Below are 9,967 nucleotides of genomic sequence, written 5' to 3'. Positions count from 1 at the left end.
AGAGAGAGAGAGAGAGAGAGAGAGAGAGAGAGAGAGAGGAACATGTCAATATCAGCCGGCGTACAGCGCGGCAATGGTTTTGTCTTGCGCGACTCTCTCGGACCTTCGCGCAATGTATCCGGCAACGAAGAACGCTAACGACCACACAGACACGCCGAACACGATACCACACTCACACAACAGCAACAAGCGTCGGTTCAAGCGTCACGGCGAGATGTTCCGCAAGCTCTCACACGGCAAAGTCCAACGGAATCGGTTGAAACGCGACGATCCTTCTCGCGGGCTTCAGTACCCGAGACCGAGGACTTGCAGCGGGACTGCCAACCACGAGTCCTTCCCCTTTAATTCTTAATTTCGTCTACGTAACCGTTCCAGTTCCCGAGACCCAGTTTATCGCCGCACGTGTTTATCTCGCACGATGATGCTTGCGCGTATATCACTCGCCGACGCACACGCAGGTGACACCGTGGTGACACCGGTCGCTTCACCTAAAGACTAGATATCCCTAAACTAAACGACCACAAGTACAGCACGTTCACGAGCACGAGAGAACAGAACTACGACACGCTGCACGAGACACGAGACAACACTGATGGTTGAACGACCCTCGGGCCGATCGGCACCGCACGCCCTGACGCCATCGTCCACGGGGAAATTACACACACCCCACCCCTCTTGTGCCGCGAACCACCCCTATGACGTCACCCCATCTCGGTGCACGAGGGGCCGTATCTCCCCTTGCCGAGACCTTGCCGAACGACGCGAGGGCGTCTTTGCTCCCTCTTATTAGCCTACCTACCGTCCTAGCAGCATGTGCACCATCCATTTCTGCGAACCGCCCTTAATCTCCGATGCCCCATTCACCCGAATTCGCATCGAAATTGGATTCTGGCCGAACGGATTTTGCGGATCATGCGAACCCCAGTCGGCGATCGTCGAATAAGATAGTCTAAATAAACGTTGCTTGAAACAAATAAAGGCGCCACGATGGAACCTATCGCGGAATTTACGTTTACACGCGGCTTAAATCGCAAAAGTTGTTTCAGGTAAAACGTAGTAAAGTCCGGTGATACTCGAACAGATGACTTTGACAAAAATAAAATTATATGTATAACAATTGTATACATTCTTTTTGTGCCGTTTAAAGCTGGGGAAGATCGTAGAAAATTCACACGAATAATTCGATATATAAATTTCACAAGACTGTACTCTTTGCTAGTAGAAAATATATCATTGCAAATTTAATCTATCGAATTCATTCTTGTAAAAAGAAAATAGAATATACGGAATTTATGTTTATACATGGCCAAAATTGTAAAAGTCGTTTAAAATAAAGAGAATTCGAAGACACTCATATAAATAATTTTGACAAAGATAAAGTTGCAGATATAAAAACTGTATTTTTAGTAATTGTATTTGTAGGTATAAAAATTGTAATTGTATTTGTAATTGTAATTGTAGTTGTATGATATTTTTATGCTATCTATATACTTGGGGAAAATCCTAGAAAATTCATACAAGTAATTCATTGTGTAAACTTCACAAGAGACCGTACTTTTTACTAGTAGAATACAACGTTGCAATCCTAGTTTCTATCGGATTAATCTCGAAACAGAAAGAAATATAGAATACAGGGAATTTACACGACAGAATACGCGGAATTTATATTTACACGCGGCTAAAATCATAAAAGTCGTTCAAAGAGAAAAGAATTCGAAGACACTCGACAAGGTAATTTGGACAAAAATCAAGTTTTATACATAAAATAATTGTATATGATCTTTTATGCCATGTTTATAGTTATGAAAAATCCTCGAAAATTCGCACACGAGTAATTACACTCTTACTTCGCAAGAGACTAGTCGGAGATATATTGCTACAATCCTAATCTATCTCGAATCAATTTTAAAGAAAGCAAAACAAAAATAGCATATACAGGCGCTATAAGTTACCTCAAGGGGGAATATCTCGATCAATCAAAAGCGGGAGAATTAATATCGCACGACCGATCTTTCGTAACTCCTCATGTTCGATAAAAATATATCACGGCAATCGGCGTTACGCTGCTTTTATGGGCGCTGCTTTCGTTCGCAGCGCTGAAAAGGGTACCTGGCATAATGGTCCCCTGTCTTACGGGGGTTGGCTGAGCTGAGTCATCGCCTCGTACGATACTCGATCGCATCGTACTATACCAACCCTCCACTGAGCACGCACACACGGACAGGAGCGCGTGAACGTGCACGCCTCTTTAATGGTTAGTCGCGCGTGTATGGATGACCCTCCATTTCTGCACGCGAGTGCCTTCCGCGGAAACGAAATCCGCGACTTTATTCGTCGTGTAAAAAGCGACGTTTTCGAAAACATTTGGCCGGTGACGCCACCGCGCGACGGTCTATTTATCCGAGTCGACGAGGGAGAGAGAAAAAGAGAGCGAGAGAAAGAGAGAGAGGAAGAGAAGCGACGCTGGTACGCGTGTACATTCGCGACGAGCTTTTTCGTTCCATTTTCTACAGTTACAATATTCAGCCCCGTTGAAACGTCGACTACCAGCCCGGGCTGATATCTATAAATGCGAATATCCGCGATGCAAAACGCCTGCATTTAAACATCACGGTCCGCGCAGCAACGCGGCGCTGCCATTGTTGCCGGGAACTCGGTGTCTACATGTATACGCATGAGAAGCAACATCGGGCGCACGTATCTCCGAATTTAGTTAGAACATATGTGCCAGGCTTCACGCTTATCGATCCCGCTCTTCTCTAAGGAGAGTGCCGGTAGGCGAGGTTAATGCAGGCTCGCGAGCGGAAAGAAAACATCGTTTCCCGTCTCGAAAAAACTCTATCGGCACAATGGTTTGGCCGGGCATTACGCCGGGAACGTTTACCCGACCCGATGAAGTAGCTTTTGTTTCTGTTTAAAAGCGACCTCGCGCACTCCCTCGCCCAGGCTGAAACGTCGACGCGATTATACGCCTAGAATGAATCGGGACGGCGAAGTATGAAACAAACACCTTCTCGTCAGCGATTTTTATCCCTTTAGCGTTTAATTGAAGCGCTGAGAATACTATGGACGTTGCGCGGCCAGCATTTTATAGAGAGAAATTACTAGAGAATTTTGTCCGGAACTGAATAGATCCTACAGTAATCGATTATCCTCTCATTTCATATGTGTTACTTATATTTTAGGAACTATGGAAAAATGCTATTGAAGAAAGTGCTATATTTCTAGGGAAATTTATTACGTTCCTTATCGACAGTCTACTTTTGCACAACTAGAAACGTAAAAGTGAAAAGAATTTATATTTAAAGAAAACAATTCTACAGAATTTTGTAATCGAGGAGTAGACCGACATCTTGCAATAATTTACTATCCTTTCATTTATATGTGAAAGAAAAAAATATCTAAGAAATAAAAAGAATATTTATTTAGTAGATACTGTATATAATAACATATTTACTTATACAAATATAAAACATTTTATTAAATATACATTTAATAATATTTTTTGTAACATTTTTTTAAATAAGAAAATATATATTTTCTTAAAATCTTAGCTTTTTATGAATGCAATGAATGCAACTGTTTATTTTCCAAATAAAAGAATTTAGATTGAAGCAAATATGTTACCCATGTCGAACATAAATATATTTTATTATTTGGATATTTCTTCTCTCAGTGTACTTATATTTTTAAAACTAAAATGTGCCATTTAATATATTGTCATGCTTCTTTAGCGAAATTTACTATGTTCTCTAGCAAAATAGACTACTGTCAGTCTATTCTCGCATTAGAATTATAGTAAAACTGAAAAGAATTTATATGAAAAAAAAAGAACTATAATATTCTATTTATGTAGCGACGAAGAGTACGGTTTAAAACACAAGAGAGTGTGAAATGGTCTTTTGGAAAATTTCATAATTCCATAATTCCAGTTTCAGATTTTACGCAAACTTTCTCATTACAGCGACAGCATCGCACGTGATTAATTTTTTCTTTTTGATATAATACAAAATGTGTATTAATGTCCCGTTGATAGTTAGATTACTGAAACTCGATAACGAAAATATTTAAAAACTAATGAAACTCTTAGATGTTTATGTATTCTCATACATATCACGTAATCAGTTCTTCTATGAGATAGATTTTTCAGATTATATCATTTCCGATGTTCTAATTGCAAAATGTTTGACGACACGCGCTAATAAAGACGCACGACTGGCGTGAAAATCTATTGCCGCGTTCGCCACGAAAAATCTGTTCAAAACGCTTTTGGAGATTCTACCAACGTCCGGACAAGCTTGCCGTAACGTCAATCCCGAAATATTGGGATATCAATGACGCGTCGGCCGATGTAACATGCAACGACTTCGCCTGTAAATCTTATTGATTTATATTTTTTCGCTATAATGAAACCATGGCGAAAAAGGTGCGAAGAATGTTCGACATCGACAACGCTCAACGTACACGCGATAAACTCGACGACGTCGACGTTGATTTATGGCGGTGAGGAAATTGCCCGAAAGTGTACGAATTTCTCACCCAACGGCGGAGAGATGCGAAATGCGATCTGCAAAAAGCGCGCTATGGCCCGTAGATAATGTTACGATTAGGGCAAAAAGTGGCCGCGGGATGATCGGCGCCCCTATACGGGGTGTCTTGGATTCGGCGAACTTTTATTTGCGAATCCGTCCGACAGATTGAGAACGATCGCGCGGAGAAAGTTGGAGCGAAAGCCAACTTTTGATATTGAACTTTAAATATGTACTTTTGCAACTAGTTCTGGAGCGAAAATCCCTTCACCGAGCGACTTCGCGGCTTGAGATTATACCTGGAAGGAAGCAGATCCCGCTAATCGTTCGCGCTCGATCAGGGGAAGAGCTCGCTCGATTTGTAAAAATCTCCACATCTCTCCGAGTTTGAAAAGCCCGGCGTTTCAGAAACTAATAGTGTCCTGGCATTTCGGCTAAAAGCCACCTCGACAAAAAGCAACGGCACATAAAAGAAAACGCTCGAAAGTTGGACACCGTGTATACAGAGGAGCGTTTTATTGGTTTCGCGCACAAACCGATACACACACAACACACGCGCACGCACACACATACGAGTCGGCGAACGCGAAAGAGAACTAACAGTTTCCAGAGCTAGGAGAGATGGAACGCAGTCGTTTTTCAGAGAAAAGTACTCTCGCCGGAGAATTAATCACGGCTTTCTCTTCCTATTGGGAGTATGTATATCTGACGTCAGACTGCAACGTTTTCGGTGGTTCGTACGGAATTACGGAGTTACCCAGCGCGGTATCCAGCCTCCTCCTCTCGCCGTTTTTCCTCCCCCTTTTCCCCAACTTTTTTGCCTTTTTCTCACCGCCCGATATACGCCAAAAGCGAGTTAAGTCACGCATGATTTATACCGGGACACTCCGCGGGGCCTACTCTCTCTCTCTCTCTCTCTCTCCCTCTCTCTCTCTTTTTCTGTCTCTCTTTCTCGTCGTCATGGTATTACACGGTGTGTATAGCCGGTTTATACCAGCCAGGCTAACGTGTCCCCGCGGCTTCGTCTACCACCGTACGCGCGCGGGGAAAAGACACCCGAAAAATATAACCCTGCGATATCAGCCGCGCATGCCCCAGAAAGCCTACGTGTAATAATTCACGCACGGAGGATGCTGTTACCTTGGCAGCTACCCTCCGACCTACACCGCGTATGCACGAACACACATCGGCGTGTGTGTCGGGCTCGGTATCGGCCCCGGTCGCGTAAGTGAACGAGCGTGGGTGTGTGCCTCCGTTACCGCCGCCGTCGCCACCGCCGAGACCGTCGGTCTCGTGTCCACGCGCACGAGAATGCATGGGCAAGTATGACATAACTCACGGTAGAGAGAGAGAGAGAGAGAGAGAGAGAGAAAGAGAGAGAGAGAGAGAGAGAGAGAGTTCCAGGCCACTTGTGCCATGTAAATTATTAAGCACGCGTTGCCCCCTTTGCCTTTCGAGGAACGGGACGCGGTTGGCTACATCGGGAGAACGTAAAGGTCAGAGAATCCGTGGCAGAGAGCAAGACGCGGGGAGGTGACAAGGGCCACAGAGGTAACCAGAGGTTCCGTTCCATTCCGCTTCGCTTTATCTCTCTCTCTGTCTCTCTCTCTCTCTCTCTCTCTCTCTCTCTTTCTGCCCTTTTCTCTTTCTCTCACTCTCTCTTACCTGGTCCTCTCCCACCGGTCGCTCCGCATGAGATGGAGCACCATTGTAATACCGCGTAATGCAATGCAATGCGATCTAAGTGAACTTTGGCCGGGTCGAGCGCATGCATATTAGCCTCATCGCCAAGTAGCATTGCCACACAACTACCTCTCACGTATCCCGCACCGCTCCTAACGCCCTTTCCGTCCTTCCTCCACGTAAACCCCTTCTCCCTCTTCTCGCTCCTTCATCCTCTCTGTCTGTGTCCTTCCTTTACCTATCTCTCTTTCCCTCGCCATCTTGCTCTTTCTAAACCACCACGCTCTCGTAACCCTTCGGCCTCTTACTCCGCCATCTCGGGGCTCATCTAAGGCCGACTTTAATGCGAGAGGGTGCCACGGGATTTGCCGGATTAGCGCCGAGCATTAGCAGGCAGACGCAGCAAGATGCTACCCGCCAGCGACGTTCCGAAAATTATTTGTCGCTTCGTCGCTTTCTTCTCCGCTTCTATATCTGTTTCAGGTGCGGGAACTAACCCTCGCGGATTCGAAATTAAGCGGAGTCATAGCACTAAAAAAATGCCCTCTCTTTCACGTTACTCCTTATGACCCAGAACAATCAACTACGACTAGTCAGTATTTCCATACCGCTTAATTCTCACTTCTTACGTTTCTATACGGCCACTGTAATTGAGCCCTTGCAAACAAGTAGCTCGTTGCCGCGAAGGTGCTTCGCAAAATTCACGAGCAAGAAACAGAAGTTACGTCCGACGAGCTGCGGGGCAGTCGTTCGGATAGAAATTAATCGAGACGCGTCCCAAGTCTGTAAAGGCCGTAGCTATGCATGTCTCAAGTTAGGCCCGCTCTTGTTGGGCCTAGATATGACCAAGAAGGACAAGTTTGGAATGGAATTTCGTAAATAGATCTAAGTCGGCTTGTCTTTGCAGTGCCTAGGCAGAAGTGGGGAAAAACTGCGTGTAAGCTCTTTCCAGGACTCTTAAATTTCTACGGCTTGGGAAGAACCAGTTATCGCCGAATTAGTCAAGATCACTGATGTTCCCGCGGGAAGAGAGAGCGCCTTTCTAAATAGGAAACCTTCAGAGTACCGTAATGCAACTTAATGTTTTGCGCGTAACCGGCTCTAGGTTTCACGAGGATCTGACCCGCTTCCGCCAGGTCTTCCGCTGCGCCGCGGTGGCTCTCTCGTTCTCATCACAATGTGACCTGAGCCAGGCTAACGCGCGCTCGTGCTTCAACGTAATACACCGTTTACGTCGCTAGTTCAATGTAATCCCGCGACGTCGGAAGGACGTCGCGCGAGCAGCCCGGCCAGCTGGCCAGTCATCGTACACGACGGCTGGCAATGTTCGCGCCGTCGTCGTTATCGTAGCCGCGTTGCAACGCTCGCGATATTTGCAAGTCGATTCCGTCCACTTAAGCCCGTGGTTTTACGAGGCCGCGCGTCGTTTCGGTGCGTCGAGACGCCGGCGAATAAGCACGACGAGCGTGTTCGAGTTTAACGCCCCGGACTCGCGCGGGATGGGCGGGCAAATCGTTCCTTCCGACAAGTTTAATAATTAATTAAAGCGGCGTAATTCGCGTCCCTCGCGCCGCTCTCATATCGCCCCGTCGTCGTTCGCTTCATCCTCTCCTCCTCCTCCAACGCCCCGTCCTACTCGCCGCGCCCATACAGCCGCGCGCTCGCCTCCAAGACCACCTGGAAAGCGGCTCGACGGCGTATCGCGAAAGTCGTAAAGCCGCATTACACCGGAACTGCCGATGCGCACGAGAGTTTAGGATTAGAGCCAATCAATTACCGGGCTCTCTCGCTCTGTCTCTCCTCTCGCCGTCGTCTCGTGCTGCACGTCCAGGTATGCGCCCACGAGTTTGCACATAGACGCGTGGGCGCGCGCGCGCGGAAAGACGGAACGGCGGCGAAAGACGGTGAGTGTGTTTTCAACGGCTTCTCTCGCGGGTATGCGCGACGATGTATATATCGGCGAAACACGCATCGCGCGCGAGGCAGAGGGAGAGAGAGAGAGAGAGAGAAAGAGAGATCGCAGACTCGGCGGGGGAGGATGGAAAAGTGAATTAGAACATTCGACCAGTCGTAAATCGACGACGGTGGCCTCTTAACGGAATTACCGACGGTAAATCAACGATGAGAAAAAAATATGGAAGCAAGGAGGAAAGAAGCTCCCGCGCCTGGGCGCGACTACAGTCTTGGCACTCGATCCGAAAACAATCGTGACAGAGCCAACGCCAGCGCGATAACTGGAATGCGGTGCCTCCCTCCCACGTACTTACACGTGTATCGCGCGAGTAATTCTTTCGATTTAACTGTAAGATCGCCGTGTAAAGTCCGCGGGGACACCGATTTCTCTCGCGGGTCGTGCGCGATGCACCAACGAGCGTTGCGTTGCGGAAGTTCTCGTCGTTAGCGGAATTATCGGAAAATAATATATGGGAAAATTGCAACGCACACGCGCGTACACGAACGCATACCTACACATCCACACGTAGCAGGAGGAGAGCGTTCATGCACAATGGGCTGACATTTTTCCGCATAAAATTAAATTAACTGAACTTTACGCTACGCGTTCCCGATTTATTCGTAACACCAGGCAGATTCGCACGACATGCGCGGACGCGGGCGCGGCCGGCCGCATGGCAAGAATTAAAACGATGGATAGTCGGCAATTTTTACAAACGCCCGACGACATTTTAACGCATACCGCTCTTACGCATCCGGATTTAAATTTCCGCCACAACTGGCCAGGCTCCCGCCAATGCATATATAGCGGGCCACTTGAAAATTATTCGAATAAAGCTGCCACGAACTCGCGCGGCATTCGCGCACGCTTTAATAACCAACACAGCCGCAATATGACGGCGGCATTTAACGGCGCTCCTGCTCGCGCCGCGCCGCGCTCCAACAACAAATATTTATGCATTCTTGATGACGTAACGACCCACGCGCAAGTGATTACCAATCAATTAACGTTATTTCGCCCAAAAAAAAGGGCAGCCAACCCGGCGAGCACCGACAGCGCGCGGCGGTTTTGATTTTCGGAGAGAGAAGAAGAGAGAGAGAGAGAGTGAATGAGAAGGGGGAAGAGGGAGAGAGAGAGAGAGAGACCCGACGTATATATACACTCTCACACACACATATACACACCACATATCCTCTTTCTCCCTTTCACGTCAGGTCAAACCGCACCCGACCGCATCGCCCGGCGTTACCGGCGAATTATAAAATACACCAATTACGGCGCGCGAACCATTAATATAAATTCTCTATGATTAAAATTGCGCGCACACGCGGGTTTCCGTTGTTCCCGCTGTATAGCGAGACCATTCTTATACGTAACAGCCGACCGGGAAGCCAGCTAGTTTATAATACAATGTGTGCGTGTATATGTGTGTGTGATTGATTAAATTGCAATAACCTATTAATTACATACTGTAGTAAAATTAGCGTAACGTGATAATTGTGCAGGAAACCATATACGCGGTCTATAACCCGCCGTCGGCGTTATAAATTGATTTTCTATTTCGGCAACATATAAACCGGGCATAAAAGTGCTCTCACGGGTATTACCGTCGAATTTCGCTATCTCCATTGTGGTGTGTGTTACGCGGCGTTTAGCCGAAAGCGACTAAATATCAAATGTTGCTTATCGAAAACAAAATTAGGCTAGGCCGGATGTTTCTATAACGGAAGTAATGTAGACTGCCTCTTTCTCTCTCTCTCTCTCTCTCTCTCTCTCTCTCTCTCTCTCTCTCTCTCTCTCT

The 9,967-nt window shown here is 46.8% G+C and overlaps 1 protein-coding gene across 1 annotated transcript in view; it reads right to left on the bottom strand.

The window, feature by feature from the left end:
* The window catches only part of LOC116842356 (CUGBP Elav-like family member 3), a 332,691-nt gene that overhangs the window by 251,814 nt on the left and 70,910 nt on the right, over positions 1-9,967 (bottom strand). The gene's annotated exons all lie outside the window — the stretch shown is intronic.

The sequence above is a fragment of the Odontomachus brunneus genome, unplaced genomic scaffold (assembly GCF_010583005.1).
Source record: "Odontomachus brunneus isolate Ranch 3 - 2012 unplaced genomic scaffold, Obru_v1 Obru_scaffold_024, whole genome shotgun sequence".
NCBI classification, from domain to species: domain Eukaryota; kingdom Metazoa; phylum Arthropoda; class Insecta; order Hymenoptera; family Formicidae; genus Odontomachus; species Odontomachus brunneus.
The sequence above is the reverse complement of the archived record's forward strand: the minus strand, read 5'-3'. Positions and strand labels throughout refer to the sequence as shown.